This window comes from Melanaphis sacchari, unplaced genomic scaffold (genome assembly GCF_002803265.2).
Source record: "Melanaphis sacchari strain LSU unplaced genomic scaffold, SCAv2.0 Contig26_pilon_pilon, whole genome shotgun sequence".
Taxonomy (NCBI): Eukaryota; Metazoa; Arthropoda; class Insecta; order Hemiptera; family Aphididae; genus Melanaphis; species Melanaphis sacchari.
In genome coordinates, this window is record NW_020271143.1 from 731,447 (window position 1) to 754,164 (window position 22,718).

Genomic DNA, 22,718 nt, shown 5'->3' on the forward strand with positions numbered 1-22,718 from the left:
AATATTTTTAATAATTTTTTTTTTATTGTAGTTAAATTTTAAGTTTTCAATTTTTTGAAAGATATATTTTAATTTCATATTTCTATATTCGGACTATTCGGAGTATTTACATCAATGAAAATCAAATTTCGTACAAGACGTATAGCTTATTAATTATAACTATTATAAGTATTTACATAATTTAAGATAAGTGAACCAACATTTTACTAGGTATTCATAATGCTCAACCAGTGTACGTAAAACGCGCTCATCACGCATCAAAACATACAGAGATTTATATTATCTCATCCAACTGCTAAAACATCATACAACACTCGTATAAAATATTGTATTCGGACATTTCACGAAAATCCCGCGAAACAAAGTTTCATTAAATTTTAGAAGTTTTTTTCTTTTTCACTTTATCTGTAGTTACAAATCCGACTGTTTTTCGTCGATAACGCTCGGCCGCGCTCTAAGTTTTCATATTTTTTTCTGTCTCTCCCGCTCCGTCGACCACATTCGTATAACCCGCCAAATACTAGTGCAGCCGCTTGATACGTCAAAATTTATACGATACTGAAAGTGCATCATATACGTACACATAAATGGACGGGTTGATATATTATATAATGCTATAATAATCTTCGTTGTGTTTCATGCACACGTCCATATATAATATATCGTATAAATATACATAATAATATTATTAATAACTAAATATTTCACTTGTAACGCGCAGGAACTTTAACACTTTTTCACATGCACGATCAATGACAGACAAAAATAAAAAAAATGGAAAATGCCCCATACGTTTTATAAGGGTTTATTTTCCATAAAACACATTCGAATGAATATTGAAACCGCCCCGGACGTGCGCGGGGCGATATAGAGGGAAAGGAAACTCGTAATGTCATTGTGATGTATAAGTAACGAGGTTGATGGTAGGCACAATCACCGCCGTGTTCGTCGTGCGACCGATACACGTAGTTTGAAATTGTTTTTTTTTTTTTTACTTCTCTGTATAATATAATAATACAAATATATTATAACATGATACTGTATTACGTAAATAGTACATCTATGCGTGTACTATATTGTTACTATTTACTGTAAATCTGCTGTACCTACGCAAGACCGACGATATCTAAGACGGTCTCTAAGAAAATTGTGCTGAACAGTAGCAGACACGAACGGTGCGATAAAAAAAAATAAATAAACGTGAACTATTGTTTCGTGTAAATACTATATTATATTGTAGACGTCATAGTATTATTTTTACTGCCAGTGTATTATATTAGATATAGCTGCAGGTGACCTATTTTAACAATAAATCATTTTAGAAAAATGTATGGATGCTCATTGGTCGTCGTTCAATTGTCTAGTTCGCCTTGGTGCGATAGGTTTATTGTTTTTTATTATCGCCTATTGTCATCGTTATCAATAAAATTGATTTCGAAAAACCAATACATCTACAGACATAATATTATATTATATATACTACTAAGTTATATTAAAAATCGTGATTCGAGTTGAACTGATATTAACTGTTTGAGCTATTCGAATATTCGAATTAAAAACAAAAACAACTGCATAATTACACTTTGAAAAGCTTCAAAATTCTGTTTAAAAAAATCGTAAAAATGTTTGAAAACTATATATTGTTATATTATAACATAACGTGGATTAAAAAAAATTAATGCAATCGATCGAAATGTGTATTTTTTTGTTTTGTTTTTTAGTCTAGGATTTAAAAATGTTTTCCCTGTCAACGGGAAAATGAGTTGAACCCAGACCTCCTTCGGCGAATGTGTTTTAACACAGAAAGATTTTGGGTATTCGCAATTTTCCGGTAAACTACTACCAAATCGCAGTGATATTCTCTAGGATACCTACCGCATCTGTGCACGATTTGTTGTATCTGCATTAGAAGGGCTACTTAATGAAACTTTCTGAGAGCTTCTTGTTCTCCGGAAAAAAACCGATTACGTTCAAAAATGAAAAACAAAAATAAAAAATCGCTTTACCGTGAAACCAATAATAGATTGCTGCTCCCTCACACTGGATCCAATATAAAGCCCTAACCTTCTATATATATATATATATATATATATATATATATATATAGAGAGAGAGAGAGAAATTGTAGGTATATACTATGTACACATACATACGTGCGCATATACTTACATATATATTTTTATATTGGGGTCGCGTTCTCCGAGTCCTTTTATTAAAATTACGAATTATTTTTATTGCGTCATCCGTAAAACAATAATATTATGAGTATTAAAAGTATTAAAATCTTCGCGTACACTATATACGTATACGTGCACATGAGCATAAAATATATTTAAGACGTTTATAGGCGAAACACAGCGATACACGCACATGTATAATATACTCGTACACGACGATTTATGTTTACTGATATTGTTCCTACATGTATTTTATATACATACATGGTATAACTACACGTGTATCGTAATAATTTGCTTACTCTTGTACTACACTAGTTTCGAAAATACTGTGGGCCATAAGTATACATTAATGGTATTATATTATGTACCTGCTATCGTATTAACACAATAGTATATATACCCTCAATACGATTCGTATCGCGTTAATAACCCAGATGCGATACTCTGTGGATGGAGCGCTGAAATTAAACGTTGTAAGAATAGCGGTAATCGTGTCCTTTATGGGTACAATTACACCCCAGATGAACACTATAAATCACACGTCGCTCTGCACGTGTACCTACACCTAACCGTACATAAACTTTTTACTCCGTTTAAAAACCGCTTCTAAACGGGTATATACCTAACTATAATGTTATGTAATGTGATATCAATTGTTTTGAAAAAGGTCATCTTCTAAAACGATGATAAGGTCCTACGGAATTGAAACTCTTTCCTCACAACGCATTAGACCTGACCGACAACGTGTTAATTTCCTTTTAAATGGTTCTCTGGATGTCCCAGATGTTCACGGAAGGTCTCTTTTAGAATTACCTCTCATTTTACCCCAAAATAGCTCCCTTTCTCTATTTCAAATCACGACATGTTGTACAATCATAACTACGGGCTTCACTGCCTGCTCAGAACCCAAATACTAAACTAAGAAACCTGGATTTTTGAGTTAGTGTATTATGTATCCTTGTAAATTATTTTGCAGCTATTATCTTCAATTTTCAATTTTATCATATCATTACAATTGCCGATTGCTATTTATACAATTATACAATTAAAATTAAAATTACAGTACAACTTTTCAATTTAAATTAAAAACATAGTAAAACAATTAAAATAACATTATTCTGTCATAACCAACCGATAACTCAGAGTATTGTCGTTGATCATGATAATATTATTATCTTATTCTCAGTCACTCTTCGCTATTTATATATTTAAGCTCAAATTTACCGTGTTTATAATTATACATAGTCATCAACATTAATTTCATATAGGTATGCTGTCAGTTTTTAATAATTTTGTATTAAAAAATTATCTTAAATTTGTATGTAAAATAACTTATGTTAAAATCTCAACAATAAAAAATAATGTCTGTACGTCAAAGTGAATTATCTATTTACTGAGTAGATAGGATAATGTTCTTTTTTTCGTAACAATTAGCGCCACCGCTCACGCCAATTTTATATATTATATCATCATATAATAATTAACAATGTCGGGACATAAGTAGTGAAAAGCTATAGAACATTATGTATGTGTGTATATATAAAGATAAACACGCGAATGGATGGGTTTACGAAATTTCCGGCAACTTGCGTCCGTCGGCGTTTGCTAATCATAACGCCTGACGTCGCCGTCGACCCACCTTTCCGGCGTAATCCGTTATCAATTTTCTTTGTCTGTAATTTTTCGACGCCCTTTCTTTTCGGCGCCGGCGGAACTCGTTAGAACAATGTTGTTTTTTTTTTCGAATTGTTTTTAATTGAATGTTCATTGCTTGTATTTTTTTCGCGTTTACGTACCGCCGTCGTGCCTTCGCAAATGAACAATACATATTAACTTTTTATTTTTCTTTCTTCTCATCGTTTTTGTCCGATTTCTCGCCGACTCACCCATATTTATTTTCCCTCACTCGGACAGGTGACTCCAAAATACCGGCTTAGCCTCTGGTAATCATTGTATGTGTCCATAACGAAGGTACTCCCAATCAATCAACAGAAATTCGTTTGTACGATTTTTCTCTAAAAATCCGATGATTTTGTTTTTCCTAGTCCTGAGGTGCATTCCACCCGTTTGCATCCACATCAAATCTGGCAGGCACTGTAAGAGTAGTAGTACAAGATTGTACCACCCCAGGCGTCAGACTTTCGGCGCACCCCACAGCGCTTAACTGAATAATAGTAAGAGCAGCACTTAACTATATTATATTATTGTATACATGCATACACTACGTCCGGCCGAACCTTTACAAGTCCGTCGTTGTGCGTATATACGTCGATAATAATAATGTACTCGTGTAATATTTTGTGAAATAATAATGTATGGTTAACACTATATATTGTTAAGCTATGAGGATAAATGGACTATCGAGCAGCAATGTAAACTATAAAATCGTTTTTCGACGTGTTCAATAAAATATATTGTTTATAGCCAAAGACTGAGCATCACATAGAGGACTGATTTTTTAGATTACGCACTATAATAATTACGTTGCTCAAACATAAAATTCCTTTAACCCCACTCTCCAGAAGTTATAGGTAAGACATCCGTTTAAAACTCCACGAACCATCTACGAAACTGAATTATTTTATTGGCATAACAATTACCGATTTTATCATATAAAAATATGATATAATGCAAAACACAAAATTACGTATTCTGATCATTCGCTGAGCCTACTGAACTGGGAGTAACGTCCACACACGTGAAAAATTCTTTTCTTAGAAAAAGGGGTGGTAGTGCGCTAGACACACTCTATCGCTACCAAGTCACGAAAAATTGACAAAGATTGATAAACTTATTTCGATGGACAAAAAATAATGGAAAAATGTAAATATTGGTACATATCTTAATAAATATATGTATCGATATGACAACGTATCGGTTTATATACCAATATCGTATAATATATTATGTGTTTATTATTTTCTAAGTGATATCCATACCGCAAAAAAATTGGTTATTTATATTTTTTTAAATTTTTAAAGTTTTTACCCAAACATTCCATTAGTTTACCTAAGTCTAACGCTCAAATAATCTATGCAATTTATTATATAAAATGGTCAACATTTCCTGAACAATATGTTCTACCCTACGTTATCCGTATCGTTTTTGAATATTATTTATATATTTACGATGACAACTCGTGCCTTAGGTGTTCAAAACGGCTGTGTATTCCACTACTATATATAACGCCTCAATGCAATAAACAATGTATATAACACGAAGGTATAGCTGCTTATGCTGTTTATTGCAAATATACTTGCTATACATAAACCGAGGCCTGAGGGTGGTAAACGAGTAAAATATAAGAGTTTTGCGAGCCTATAAGAGCAACGCGTGAGTGAAAGCCGCGAGAAAAATAAAATCTCACAATATCATAGATTAGATTTCGTTACATAAAACCCTCGTATGCATAATATAGGCCATGCAGCGTAGCGTAGACTACGGTATAACATTTATATTATTTTATAAGCATACAGAATAGAAGTATACGGAAGGAATAGGAAAATCAGATTTACGAATAAAGATAACTGTGGTTGAATCGAATGTTTCACTACAGTAAAATGCAGTGTCTATCTGCGAAAAGTCAACAAATGACTTCCTATTGTCGCCTGTCACGTCGCTAAGAAATAAAAATTGTTTTATTAATGAAACGCGGTATTATGCTTAACAACGAATCATCCGTCAACACGATGTGCGCGCGCGCCCGCGTAGAAGCAGTACTCAAAGATATTATAACTATGCGACCGAAAACAAAAGCAACTATGGAAAGAGCCCTGAGAAATTTGTCATTTTCCTGAAGGATACATATCGTATCGTTTTGCATAAAACGTAAATATATACTCGTATATATATTATATATATATTTATATAATATGTACATTATGTATTTACGTATATCTACGAAACAAATCGCATCGTATACGCACTTATGCATATTTTTTATTATAAGCGATTTTGTGCGGGGTAAAGTATCGGAAAACCTCGACGGCGCTTTCGAGGAAGAGGCGAGAGCAAAAAACCGACGAGCGGCGTTCACGGAACAAGAACCGCCGCCGCTACGGCATCCGTCAGTCATATCGTATCGTATACGCGTATATAAGCACGCCCATAAGTCATTATGATAAACGTATTTAAAAATGAAAAAAAAAACATTCGGATCGCCCACGGGCGTATGCTACAGTACAGCGTACGTCGTACGCGATGATGCGATGTCATACGCGAAAACTTTTTTTTTCGAAAAAGTCACGGGTCAGCACAAAAACTGCACTGCTGAGCCTCCCTCCGAATATGGACGACGACGACGACGACGACGACGTAATCCATAAGCTTATGGATGCCTACTCTGCGTAACCGACCCACTCGTCATCGGTCGCGTGACAGACGAACCGAACGCAATGCGTGACTACTACACACGGTCGTGTAATACTTAGGCTAAGTACATGTTATGATACACGCCTACACACTGCAGTAGCCGATGTGCACAATGCACACAATCGTGTGTCGGAATCGGCCCGACCAGTGGTATTGCGTCCGACTGCGGACGGCAAACAACAGAAATGATAATAATAATAATAATAATAATAATAATAATAATAATAATAGTTTGATCTCACGCGTAAATGCGCCCTCGCCGGTTCACCGCCATTAGTTATTCGCCAGACTAACAAATGGCCATAATATCATTATTAACATGACGCGGGTGAGCTCGATTCACGACGGTAATACATCATTTAATGCTGTACGATATTGTATCGGACGTCGGGTGCACCGCGACTATACGTGGGTAGTAGTGGGTAGGTACACTCCGTTCGGCCGCAGCCTGCACGGTTTATGCATTATCTATGATTAGTGCGATATTTGAACGACACGGTGTAAACTATTGTAATAATAATATTATTATAATACAAACGCCGTACCGGCATTGCATAGGTAACACTGCTGCACCTACCGCGACCGCACATTTGCTACCGTGCCTATTATTCTGATGCCTTCTGTGTGTACAGTGGCTAAACCGGTATACCTGCAGCACTAGCTCGTACACGGTGTCATGACAATGACGTATACACACGATACGTCGATACGTATTACAATACCGTCGTCACTCTACACGTGCAATGTACACTGCTAATAACGTCAACTCTACTGACGCGTGCACCGCATACTGTAATACGACGTAAAGTATCACGTATAAAGAGCAGAACAAAAGTCACGAAAACCCAAAAATGGTACGCTAAAAATGTCTTTGTTTTTATCCTGCTCGTGATGGCCACTCATCTGTAACTGCGGTGTAAATATATGTACGCCTAAACGAAGCTTCTGCATTTTAATAAAATTCTTGAAAGAAATTCAAATTTAACATAACATAATAATATATTGTCCGACAAAATATTACTTTTTATTTTTCTAGTTTCATTACATTTTTATTAGAAATAAACCAACATTGGATGTAACAACAACGTGCTGCAGTTTTAAATAATCGTTTATAAAAGTATCAGATTGAATTTCGGAACGATACTCTGTAACATCTATTACAGCATGGCTACTTTATCGATTCTAAATCTTTTTTTTTATTATTATTACAATAATTAAACCATACATAATAACTAACATTAAAATCTTGTCAAAACTTTAGCCTTTTGGTTGAATATTATCAGAAAATACTAAAAAGCAATCTCGAAGGCTTAAATAAAAAAAAAAAAAGTAATATGATAATAGTGTGTGTAAAATAATATAATATACTGGTGTAAAATAATAGTAATAATAATACTTCTATAATATAACATATCAAGTTTCCAGATCCTTCCAGATTATTATTTTAATAACGATCAAAGATAACATTGCCTATATAATAATCACTTGTGCCGACCAATCCTACTTTACACGTCTTTACTTGTAAAAAATACGTTATTTAAATGCCCATCCTGCAACCGTAAGTACTACGTATTATACGTACGTTGTATCTCAAGTATTAACGTTTATTGTGAGTTGAGACGTTTACAAGTGATAAATACACAGTAAAAAACACATTTTTACTACTTCGTGTCACTTATCGGTAGGTTTTTATAGCTAATTTTTCTTTAGTTCATTTTGGTTTCGTGTTATTTTCATAATTATTTACGACAGTTATCGTACTCACTATATATGTGTATACGTTCATCTGTGTCGTGTATACTGGGTGATTATTTATTTAACTTTTATTCAAACGTGCCAATACACAGCTATAATGTGCTTCTATAATGATTTTTTTAATAATAGACATGTCAATATCAGCATATTTGGCAAACAACGCCGCCGTTGTAAGTTTTTGAATGATGACTACTCTCACTTTCCCTCAACTATTGTAATAAATCGTCGGATAAGAAACCAAAATCGTACGTCCAATTCTTCTTGAAATCGTTTTATGAGCCCGTAAATAGTTATTATCATTATATATGTTATAAACATATTATATGAGTCTAAAACCAGGTTAAGTTTTCTACTATTTTAAAATGTTATTAAATTTAATGAATAATTAAAAATTGCTTCTTATTTAAAATTTGACGTCTTTGGTCAGAAAATACTTTTAGCGCCTTATAACCGTCCGATATAATATTTAATAAAATATCATTAATAGGACATTAAATACGATACCTACGTAATATTAAATTTTTAAATTTATTTAGGAAAAAAGAGATGCAAACACAGACTATAAGTCGTGATATTGCTAGCAAAATACTCGAGTGGCTAGAAAAAAATAAATCAAAAAATACTTGCCTTAGTTACTTACAACTTACAAGTACCCTTGATGAACTGAACATACATCTCCTATATATTCATGAATATTCATGTATAGGTGTTGCTCATTGGTTGACTTGAAAGGTAATCCTCTTGCGTGGCTGACCCACTTGAGTAGGTATATTTTCCTTTACTTTTGCACCCGACTAAACCAATATATTAGGGATGGCCATTGGCCATTCTATCTTCAATAAAGATCTACCGAGAATAAATTTCTCTTTTGGAGATCAGATTCGTATATAACTAGTACAAATATGAAATAAAAGCAAAAAGTTATATTAAATGTTATACAATAACTAATTAAAACGTATAATTAGTATTCATAATAGTGTTTAATAATAAAATATGTCTACATTGCCAAGTCAAATTATTAAATTTCATAACATTATTGTCGGGTACATACAAATTTTGACAAAGAGTTACAAATACAAGACATTGCTCTGTACAAAACGAACACCTAGGGTTTTCACTTGAATTTCATACCGCCACAGACACTCCTTAAATAGTACAAAACATATTAAGAATATATAGTATAATATTTAAAACTTAATTCCAGAAATCAGAATCTGAATAAATTCATAAATAAGAAGGAATTGGGGATGAGCATGCTTTATGAATCACTCTGTATTATTATATTTCTCTTTATACGGTGGTATACACACGCTTAAGCATATATAATATAGTGTCACATCCACCGCTTTCAAACTTATCCTCTCCGAACCGCCTTTTGTGTTCGTCGGCCCTTTCGTCGCATATTATATACAAAAGCGCGTGTGTGTAAATAACATTTTGTACGCCTACGTTACATTTCAGGTATTCTATTCATTTACGTTTTAATGTGCGAGAAAAGCGATAGACACTTTGCAATAGTATAGGTACATTATATTTATATACGCGTATGGCGTGACAATAAAAATAATACAACGTTTTTGCTCGACGCCATTATAATAAATAATCATCATCCGGGAATGAAATTAAATTTATTTTTTAAAGACAGTAACTATTTTCTAAAACATAATATTAATATGCGTACAAAAAAAAAAAACGATTCTGAAAGAAACCCTATATTGACAATGCGATAGAATGATGACGCGAACAAATATGCTAAACACCACAAAAAATCTCAGTTCGTTTTATTAACGCAATCTTAATTTTGGTGCATGGTCTTTTTAAAATAATATAGTTTATGAAAAACTCGAGTCTTTTACACTGATACTTGCATGATAAATATCAAAACTGTGTTTTATGCCAAGTATAATATACCTAGTAGCGAGTGTAGTATCGCATATTATTAGAACGCATTGAACACGAAAACATGAGAAAATCAAAAATGGCCCATCTCGAGGGTACAATAAATGTACAATTTGCATTCCGAAACATATGGTCCCTAAGCCTAAGAAGTTATAGGGTCACATCTTCTACCTTACTCTTCGACAAAAAAGATACCCCGCAAACGCGGTATGGGAAAAGAACAAAATACACGCTGTATAGCTGAGATTATCGCCCGTAATATTATGTAGGTACATTCAACACATTCGCTCAAATTTGATGACGGTCCAAGGTTCGATAATATTACAATTTCAAATTCGATAGCCGCACACGTATCGTATCACGGTAATATTAAAATATAATATATATATATATGTGTGTACGACAGGGTATATAACTTTACTACTGCAGAGATTGTTTTCATCTTTTTTCCCCATTTTCTGCATAATATTATTATATTGTGTTATTATATCATGTATTATATTATTATAACAATAATATGTGTGTATCGTACCTAAATATATTTTCTTCCCGTTTCCGCCCGCTGTCAACCGCCACACTGCACCCTCGTCATTTTGTCCGAACAGATAATATATATTATAATATCATATCATTCTTGCGCATTCTAATAAGTGATCGTATACAATATCTATACAACTCACGGGTTGCAACGGGCGGCGACGATAGATGAGCTGTACATATACAAACAACTTCTCATTTTTTGCAGCATCATGTTATTCCCGCGCCGTTTGCGTTCTATATTTTCGTATATCATAACCAACGTGTATAAAAGCCCACGCTCGTGCTTAATAATCTAATAATAATAACAATACAATATAATTATATATATATATATTATATATATACTTACGGTTTAGAAAATAAAAAAACTGGTGCACTCGTACACTGTTGAAAATCAATAGGATTCGTCTGCACTGCGCTGGCGTAAAATACACATGTATATATAATATATATTTTTTTATAATGTATATTATATATGTTTATGTGTGTGTGTGTGTGTGTGTATTATACCATCGGATTCTAGTCCCGACGTGAATTTTTTAAAACGCGTCTTAACTCGCGGGCGGGCTTAACGGCCGATGCGCGGGCCGCGGCCGCCCGAGGATCTTCGGTACGACGAAATTGCGCTTTTTTTTATTAGTTCTTTTCTTTTTTTTTTTTTTTAATTCACCACCAGCGCATCTTGAAATGAATATTTCAATAATACAAGCAATGCGCTAGCATATATACACACTGCACATACATATTGCACACGTTTGGTCGTTTATACGGGTGCGTATATGTACATAAGTACCTACGCATTCTTCGCATTCGGCTTTTTTTAATTATGCTATGTACGGCTATAATGACACGATAAATTAATGTACTACAACATATTTTAATGTCATAATATTGTTATTAGGTACAAAAAATTTTTTTTATTATTTTTTATCGACGAATCATATAAATACGATTAACTTCCATTCGATAGTCGGATATTATACTAAAAGTACTTTCGACTGGAACATATTATATTGCATTTTTTAATAAGACAGCAACAACGACACTATATATTATTATTATAAAATATTATATTTATTTTGATCCGTGTTTTCAAAAAGTATACTTCGTGGTACAATATTACACAATTTTTATGTCAAAATAATAATGACTAAAATATTCTATCGTGTTTCACATTTGACAAAGTATAAGATTAAAATAGATATAGGCATACAGCTTATGTTAATCTATAGATTACGAAATATTTAATAAAATAATAACGTATTCGAGAAGTTGGAATATCGTACAAAATTCGTGAGTACCGATATTTAATATTATTAAAAACGGACACAGACGACGTGCGGGCACCATTAACGAGCACATGGTTTCACGTATCTACCATAATTTATACTCGTGTATACACGACACGGTATAAGCATAATATATGTACTCATAAAATACCTATGTAATTATATCACAATACTATCGGTATGTACATGATATGTACCTTCTTGACATTTGATGTATTATACAATATTACTTTTTTAGTTGTTATAAGTTCAAGTCACGAATGAAATGGACGGAGATAATTACCATCGTAGATTGTATGTCCAAATAAACGAGTCGAGCACATATATATACACCTATTAGCATTGCGTCACGGACCAAATGCCAAGTTCTGTAAGACGAGCGTACCAATTTAGTATATGTGAATGGTTATACTGGAAATGAACAATTTGTGCACGTGTCATAATGAAATATAATATTATTTGTACGTCTATGGTATGATCACATATATTATATTATTATATCTACCGCGATGATAACAATACAAAAATCACGATAAATGTCAGGATTGTACGTAACACATGTTTTTTAAATTACCAATCTATCTTGCAATCTGGTTATTAGTGATCTGTCGCAAATGTATTAGAATATTAGAAAAAAATATAGGTACTCAAAAAAAATTGATTTTCGCCGCAAGTTGAAAATTTTTACGTATAGTTGCCTAAATGTTGGCACAAGTTTTTGGCACGAAGCCTTTACGACAAATAGTTAAAAGGCCAACTCACTCTTCGCACGCGTGTATTATTCAACAATATTAAATACTTGACTCGGTTGTCTAACATAACTAAATCTCAAAACTTTGATGCCTACCCGCACATTTTGAAGTATTTAAACAATGCGCTAGCGCTAAGAAACCTTTAGTTTTCCCGGTTTGTGGAAAACCTATAAGTGAAGCAAATTCTAAAAATGTGCCGTAGAAAAATTTAACAATTTTCAAACCAATCATGTCAAGGAGTGTTTCAACGGAGTATACTTGGGTTTTTTCGAAATAGCACTACTAGCGTTTGTTTGTTTTTGACACGTAGCACAAACTTGTAGCAAGTTAAGTATAGCAAAACGAAAAAAAATTGTTAACAAAATGTTGATGTCTGTGCAATGAGGTCGTAGCGCGTATCAAGTGCCGGTGCCCGACCTGGCGAATGCGATGCGATAAATGGACTCCTATGAACGCATGGATATATCGTGTGCGACCTGTAATACCGTACACGCGATCGGTGTGTACACACGAGAGTAATGCGTGATAGCAATCGATTGAGTTGTACTGCAGACGCGCATCTTTGGTTATTGCAGTTGCAGAAGACGACTGCAGTCGCCGCCGAGCACAACAAAAACACATAGACATTATATACGTCACGCGCTAAACAGTTGCCCTATACGCGTTTAGCAATATATTATAACGGCCGTTACATTAGGTGCAGTCGTATATATATATATATATACATTTATCATATATCATACGGTACGAGCGCCCAAGTTAAACGGCGAGACACGCGTGATTCGAGTCGGCTCCGCGAACGTCAGTATTATTATGCAATTTATTATGTGTACGTACATATTATATGTATATATATATATATAGACAATCGCGTCGGAGAATAGCTGCCGACACGACTATGATATAGAATATATTGGTGGCGCTCGCGTACACGTTATACTATAATAGTGTATAGGTACGAGACGATGATAAATCAACATCGTTGCGTGATGTACGATGCGGACAATGAAAGGCGACGGCGACGACATATTGACAGTTTATGCGTCTGTATATATATATATATATACAAGTATATTGTAATATATATTTGTTGAGCCTAATACTACACTGCGCTGTAGAAGAGCGACGGAAAACGATTACAGCGATCGATTTTGGCGACAAAGAATAAAAGGATGTACGAGTATATATCCTTGGCTTATTTCCTTATGTACGCGTGTCGCGTATACATCCTGGACTCGCTCCACCCTTTCACCCGCCTGCCGCCTAACTTCATCACGTCACTGCTGGCTCCCTTAACCAGCTCGTCCCTGCCCGTCAACGGCGTCAACCTCACCCCACCCATCACTGCCAACAACGCTCTACACGGGCACGTGTAATTTTAAACTCAATTCGGCGACGACAACGGTGGTTGAGGCCGATCAATTTGCGACGACAATCCTCCGCTAATAATACGGAGATTAAGTTTTTGCCACCGCGCTAGTGTGATGGTTATAATGGGTTTTTGCTCTTATAACATCTCCCAAAATTCATACGTCACAGATATCAAATTATACAGCAGGCCTTTTAAAGTTTTTAATTTTTTCAAAACATAATAATAATCGTACTTGACGTTTTTTTACTTGTTATCCGCACTGGCTTGTTTACAAAATAACTTCTAAGCTGTCGATACACTTAATATCACATAGTTATACATCATTATTATTTTAATTGCATATTGTTATAATTTAAAATAATGTTACCATAATAATAATGTTAATATCACATTGTACCCATCAATCGCACACGCGCTGTACCGAGGTTCGGCTACGTATCGCATGACACAATAATTTATCAAATTCAAAACGGCGTAGGTATACCTAGGCGGAAAAACGGTTGAGATACTTTGCGTCAAGATTACGGGAGTGTTTTTTTTTTTTTGTATATTTATTAATTATTATTTGTTGTTGTAGTTTTTTTGTTGTTGTTGTTGTTGTTGTTGTTGTAGTTACTCTGCATAATCTAAAACGCTTGAATCAGCCGGCCCGTCCGTCCGTCGCTCGCACGCTTTGAAACTACTATGGCACGAAAACTTTCCATTGCACGGACCACCGGCATAGTTAAAGAAGTAAAAAGTTTATGAAAATAAAAAATGGTTACACTGCGTAATACGGTAAAGCTTAAAAAAAATATACAAAAACCATTATCTGTCGGAAAAAAATTGATACTACCCATATACTTTAACATATGATTCATGGCTATTAATCGAATGAACATCTGTTCGACATACTATAGCAATGTATATATCGTATAAAACTGTTGCCTGATCCATTTATTTCGTACACCATATAGTTATATAGTTTATTTACTCTGCTATTGTCCAACAGTTTTGGGTCATATCCCCATTAAAAAAAACATACATTTACAAAATTGTCGATACTTCTTTGTTCAAATAAGTACTTAAATTAACGAAAACACAGCGTGGTAGTGTGAAATTGTATTTGTTATTTAATCATCAATCATTATATTATATAATACATCTACTGACCAGATACGATTGCCAAATTCGATCCTCGTTCTTTATAATTATATTTTGCTCTTCCCGTTAGTTTAACTCAATGTTTCCCACAGTGTATAGTAATAAATAAATAATATATTCACCACCTAGTTACACATTTTTTCGCTAAAACACAATGCCTATAAATAACCGCCGACCGTTGTGAAATTAATAAAACGAAACGTGTTTTAAAAATCCACAGCAATCACATATTATCATGTATAATATATAATGAATTAACACGACTACGGTGATATTATGAAATATATTTTCGCTGCTAATACGTAAAATATACAAAAGCAGATTATAGTATAATACGCATCGTACACTCGCGTTTACATTATTATGTATATGCCGTGGAGTTCGGTGTGAGTTTATTCAAACAAATTCGAATAAATATTTTATTTGTTGTAAACCATAGTTATATATTTTTGAATCGAATAAGCCTATTGATTTTATTTTTAGTACAATCCTATTTAATAAATTGCGCACCCCCGATAAAACTGAAATGTACTCCGCCGTCGAGTGCGTAAAAAAAAAAAAAATAGAATATTAAAATCGTGATTTATTTCATTAAAACGTCTAAACTTATTTCATCCGAACCAAAAATGTATGCCATTTTTTTACGTCATAAACATATACACACATATACGATACAACTGTGTTTTTTCGCGATAGGTGTGACGTCAAAAGTTTTACCCTAATGATCGGAATATATATATATATATATATATATTTATCGTCGCGTACGATTTATCATCTGAAGAAACGGATGTTTTTAGACCTTTTTTACACAACTTCTATACCTATAGTACTCATGTATATATATATATAAATATATACAAGGTGTGCAAAGTTTTTTTGAGAGGTGTCCTGTTGAGAGTTTTTAAGCCAATTCCCCCTATTATTAGTAGTTGTCCGTTTCTTTTTATCTTGCTCTGTCGTTTTTCTTAATCACTATACTTAATAGGAAAAAAATATAAAAAAGGTCAATCATTAAGAATACATTTTATTTTTTTTATCTACCCGTGTATAGTTTAACGAGCTCATTTTTTTTACATTTAACACGTATATATTTACCTGGTATTAAAAATGTTCCGTTTGTAAGTAAATAGTAGTAGCTATAAAGCCTACATGATATTTATGAGGATTTTAGCGAAATTCTACTGTAGCGACCTACTCATCGACCATCGTACATAATTCATAATAATTATAACAAATACGCAATTATCGTGTATAACATTTTATTGGTGGCAATATATAATGTGAATTACGGTAGTACAGTGTGATAAAAGATTTTTAAGGTCACAAACATTTCTCATCAGAAAAAAAAAAAATGAATCCCCGTGTCCGATTTATACAATAATAATATTTTCGTATTTATATCGATATTCGTGTTTTCATTGGGTGATAATTTAAATCGTGAAATATACAAAAAACATATATCCAACCGATTACAATAATTCTCACATAAATCAGTGATTTATAGTTTTGAAGCCACTCAGCATACCTTCCCCTCGCCAACCACGCAAAATATTTTCTAGTCCTATGTAATATAAAAATATATTTTTCGGCCTGCAATCGATCAACAAATTATTACGCTTTACAGTGCACCCGAACATGTATCACATCAGTTGATACCTAAACCGTTTGATATAATATAAATTATGTATATTGCTGGTGTACAGAGCGATTCAACGAGCATGATCAATCCCTGTTTTTTTATTTAATTATTTAATCGCAAATAATCTGATTTTTAGAATTTTTTAATATATTTAAAACCAGTTTATTAAAATTCAAACCAGTAGTTTTCGACTTATTGAACTTTATATATTACGTATAATTATTATTCAATGATACTAGGCTAGTATTACTATTACAAGCTATGGTTATACAAAATATGTAAATGAATATAAATTCAATATTTATTTAGTTATGTTCTTATTAATTATTATTCAAACTTATTAAAAATTTTGAAATTTTAATTGATTAATATAGTTCGCCTGCTATAATTTTCAAATCAATTAAAAAGCGAACGTTTACATTAGTATCTTTTTTATTGTAATAAATATACAATCTGAATTTTCTTAAGTATAAAAAAACATAATATTGAGCAACCATCTTAAGTACATAACTTTTAATAACCCGGAAATTACTTGTTCTAATTTTGATTTTGATACAACGATAATTTTAAAACAATAATTATCTACTGAATAATTAATCTTGAAGAAGATGGTACTCAATTTAAAAACATAAGTTTGTATTGCCAAAATGTGCACTCTTTAAATGATACAAAAAACACTAGTATTCGAAAAAATGGTGTTTAAATATCTGAGTAAATAGGAGTATTACAAATACGAAAAAATCAGATTTTAGATGACTGCATTATACTAAAGGAAAAAGAGAATAATTATGCTCCACGGTGAATCATCCTGTATATAATAAGCACTTTGATGACGATCATTATTGCTATTATAGAGGTACTGGGCATATCATCACATATTATATTATATTTAGTAAGTAATGCAGCGAAACATACGCGTGTATATATATTATGCAAATAAGCAAAATGAATTATAAACGGTGAACATTGTACAAATACATGAATAGATCAATACACATGTTTTAGCAGCAAACACTTAATATTATAATATGTAGTGTGCTCGTATGAGTTTTCATTCGTTTACGTGTACCTAATATGTGTGGAATAATTTAAATTCAAATCGTGTTTTAATTCGTTTTCACTTTCACCCTCGAACGTTTTGCCAGTGCAATGACGATAACGGAGATACTTACCTATAATATCATTTAATAGGCATTATTGGTAACACATGATATCACATTATTATTATTTTAACAGGAACAGACGTAGGTATTAGGTATATAAATAATATATTATCAGCTGCAGCGTTTGATGAACTGTATACTGCGTCCAATTCAGAACCGGAACAGAGTGCAATAATGGTAGTGGTTCTACGGAAATCTGAGCAAAACGCGACCGGAACAGACGAACTATAATAATTATTTTTTGTCCTCCCCGTTGTGCCGTGGAGTATATAGACAGAACTGAGTGATTTAAAGGCGGCCGTTTGTAATTGTATAATATATTAGCGTAGTCTCAAATAAAAGAAAAAAATTTCGTATACACCGGTTTATAATACACTAAAAAATTATAAATCACAATAAATTTGTAGAGTTTGGTTTGTCGATCAATTCAAATATTTTTAACGGATCGGTTAAAGTTATAATATTACTATGATGTATAAGCACATGTTAACATAAACATAGGTATTAAGTAGTTGTAAAATTTGGCCGACTATACTATATTTACATAGTATAGCATGTTTGTAATTTTTACTTTCGGTTCGGATACTGATTATATTGTTTTGTTATGATAATTCTTAAAAATTGGCGTACGTGAACGATTATGTACACTATTTTTATTTTAAAACGATGGAAATAGATTATTCTTCAACATAACTATAACGCCGAAACTTCTATGAGATAGCAAACATTATTACTGTAATCTCATGGTGTGGACTACTATATAGAAATAATAATTATTCGATCGTCATATTAATACGTCGTACTTTACCATATAAGGCGATACTCAGTGACGTGATGCGCTTAGAATTTTTCACAAACAATTTATATAATATTCTATCCACCGACCAACCAATAGCCCGACAAGAGCATCATCATTTATTTATAGTAGGTATTTATATAAATAATGAAACACTAGTTAATAGAAAATTATTATCTATTGGCCAATGTCCATTAGCTGTGTAACCACCTATCAGCCGCCCTTAAAAAATCCAGAGTTGGTCGCCACTGGTGATACTTGGCATATAACTCGACAGTTATTTACAAGGTAAATTAATTTATTACCGCGCATAAATCTAATTTAAAACTATAAGTCAATTATTATGTAGTGTTACACTTACAAGTATTAAGACGAGTTCAGACTAGTTTTTCGTTGACATATAATATTGCACTATAGGTACACTATCCAAAAACAAAAAAAAAAATGTACAAAAACTCATAAATCTACTGACAATCCCAGCAACTGTTCAGCAATAAAAGAACCACCCTATACAATGGACAACACACAATAACGAATACGATGACGACGACGACGATAGTATGATAACAATAATATAATAATAACAGTTTAACAATGATTGTCGTCGACCACTCGTAATTTTTTCAACACATCTTGAGAACTACTAAATACAAACATGACGCGATTCGTTTGTAAATGTCCGTAAGCGCCAAACAAACACGATCCCAACCACAATATAATATTATAACAGTATATACATATACATACAATATCCACTATGATTACGCGAATACGCGCGAGCGTGTGTATGTGTGTGTGTGCGTGGCTATAATATAGTGTAATGTAAATAAATGTCCCGGAGAAAAGAGAGTGCGTTTCCTCGTCATATTATATTATTATTATTACACGGTTGTTTGGGCGGTAAGTTGTACCGACAACGGCGGCGGATTTTATACACTGCGAAAAGTATTACGTCGTTTCGTCGCCACAATAAAAACTAACAGTCGGCGCGCACAGCTTTTGTATTTCGAATATTGGCTTTTCGAGGGCCGGTTCGGTGGATTTAATATACAATATATACACACACATATATATATATATATATATATATATATATACACGAATATTTATGTGATATTATTGTTGTTGTTATTATTACTATTGTGTGCGCGGCAAAAGCCGGAAACGAGAACGGCGATTATTTCGGCTAATCGATCTATTCCTTTAAAAACTCACGATACAATTAATAATTATAACACCTAAATATTATATTATAGAATACGAACAAATCTGCGGTAATCGCTCATTATATTATTATATTATTATATAATAGATATATGTGTATTATTATCGAGACGGTAGCGCATTGTCCGAAATGTTAAGATTTATGGTTGGACAGAGCGTTGCGGTCTTCGTTTATCATTATTCATTATTCATTATTATACCGATAATATTTTGTTTGTACCGTTGGATTTAAAAAAAAAAAAATGTTTTATTTATTTATCTCTAGACTTTAAAATGTACTGATTTTTAAAAATTATTTAATGATATTATTGTTTGGTTTTTTTTGTTCGTAACAATATCATTATGTTGACATAACACATGGAACATATCAAAATAAAATCAACGAATTACATTTCCAATTTGATATTAATTTATACTTAATAGTTATCCAGCAAACAAAAGCTGTAATAGTATTTTCAATCAAAATTTAGCCGGATGTTAATCTTATAAACGTAAGTGGACAAATTGTGTGTGATAGAACGCGTACACCTCTGGAATGGAATTTAAACTTACGGCTAAATAAACTAAATTTTGATTATATATTCACTGATAATATTGACATATACCTGTTCATGATATTATTATTATTATTATAGGTAATATACTACCATAGTATTATATTCTTGATATATGCACACTTTTATACAGTTGATTCAACAGTATACATCATATTATAAACTTGTGAATATCCAATTTACTTGATTCGTTGTACATGTTTTTTGTTTCCGCACGCATATTCCCCTACTGAGCAAAAGAGGTCACGCATATATCTAAATACACGCTTAATCCAGGCAAGGTAGTGGTGTCTCCTTTTCACCCCATTTTGTACTGGTGCAGGCGCACAGCGACATCGACCTTACGCGTGTACACTAATGCCTAAACATTAAATGATTCTATAGATAAACGTTGAACCATAAAAACTTCACGTAAATACGTCATTCTAATATTATACCTGTTCATCTAAAAATAACTTCATACTTTTATCTTGATAATGATGCGGTGCTCTGCGCATAAGCGAATTCAAAATATTAGAGCTAAGTTAATTTTAACTTGACCCTTTTAAATAATTTGATTTTTATTGAAATTAATTCAATAAAATAACAAGTTACGTTTATTTATAAATTATGAAATAATAAATATTATAATAAAAGATTATCAATTATTAATGGTCCACACAAAACGAAAATTAAAAAATCGAATTCTTAAATATTCTTCTGTTACCATTAATCATAAATTAATTTAATAACAATAGTTTTTTTTTTGATTTCTATACAATATAGACATTTATTTAAAACTATTGGCTATTTATGAATTAAAAAAAAAAAACTAACTCAACTTAGTAAGTTAATCGTTTCTATAGCTCTAAGTTAATAAAAATAAATAGCACACTATCAACATTAAACTAAATATTTAATATTAATTTCACAACTCAGTTATAAAGTGTTATAAATTCACCCAATCTTGTAATAATGTATATCGTAGAAACCTTACAGCCTATATGGGTAGGTACTCATATAATATTATTATGATCGAATAACACTGTTAACTTCTAAAATATATCAAAAATCGTACTTGCTTGCATTAATATATAACTGAAATAAAATGTTCATGTTGACTGTTGAGTGCTTAATATAATATTATTACTATTATCTTTTAAAACACTACTATATGTTATATTTTTTGACATCGGTTTCGGTTTAGTTTTAAAAAAATAACCTATCTATGTCTCGGTTGATTCGGATTTCCAATATTCACCAGTTTTAATACAATTTATTCGCATTACTCGACAACAAAAATCATTCAAAATTTGAAATGACTATGCCATTAATTATAACATAGATTTAGTCTTATCGGAATATCGATCTCGGTTCTAAAAACAGTATTTGTAATTTGAGTCCAAGCCAGGTTCTGACTGCAGAATCGGCTCTTTTCGGTAAATATGGTTCGAATTCATACGCATAACCTGCAGATGACTTTCTGTGCTCGACATTTCAGAAGATTTTCGATCAGCTTCACTAAGTGATCGTTAAAATGATAATAAACTGTCCATAGACAGATTAATCGGTTCGTGAGACGGGTTGTGAGTTGTAACTATAAATAGATAACATCCGTTTTTCGCATCTCACGCGACGTGTAATGATAATAACAATAACAATAATAATAATATTTTGTTTCTCTCCGAACTCAAGTCGTGGAGTGGGCGGGGAGTAATAACGCAACGTGGGTATTTAATACCAATATTACTCCCGGACGAGAACAATATAATAATATTGTAATTTTTATTACAAGACCGAATTTCGACATAACTCGCACATCTACACGATATCCATCCAGGCCCCGCCGAATGTAGTATTACAATACTGCACGACCCACGCGTTCCGACCCGCGCTGCACCGTGTTTCGTCCGTTTAGGAAGCCTACATAATATTATCATCATCATTACCATTATTAAAATTATATCACGCCGTAGTCGCAACCGTACGCCCGTCGCGAGTGTAAGTCACCGTCGATCTCGAACATGTTATTGTTGTCACTCTACACAGACGTCTACGA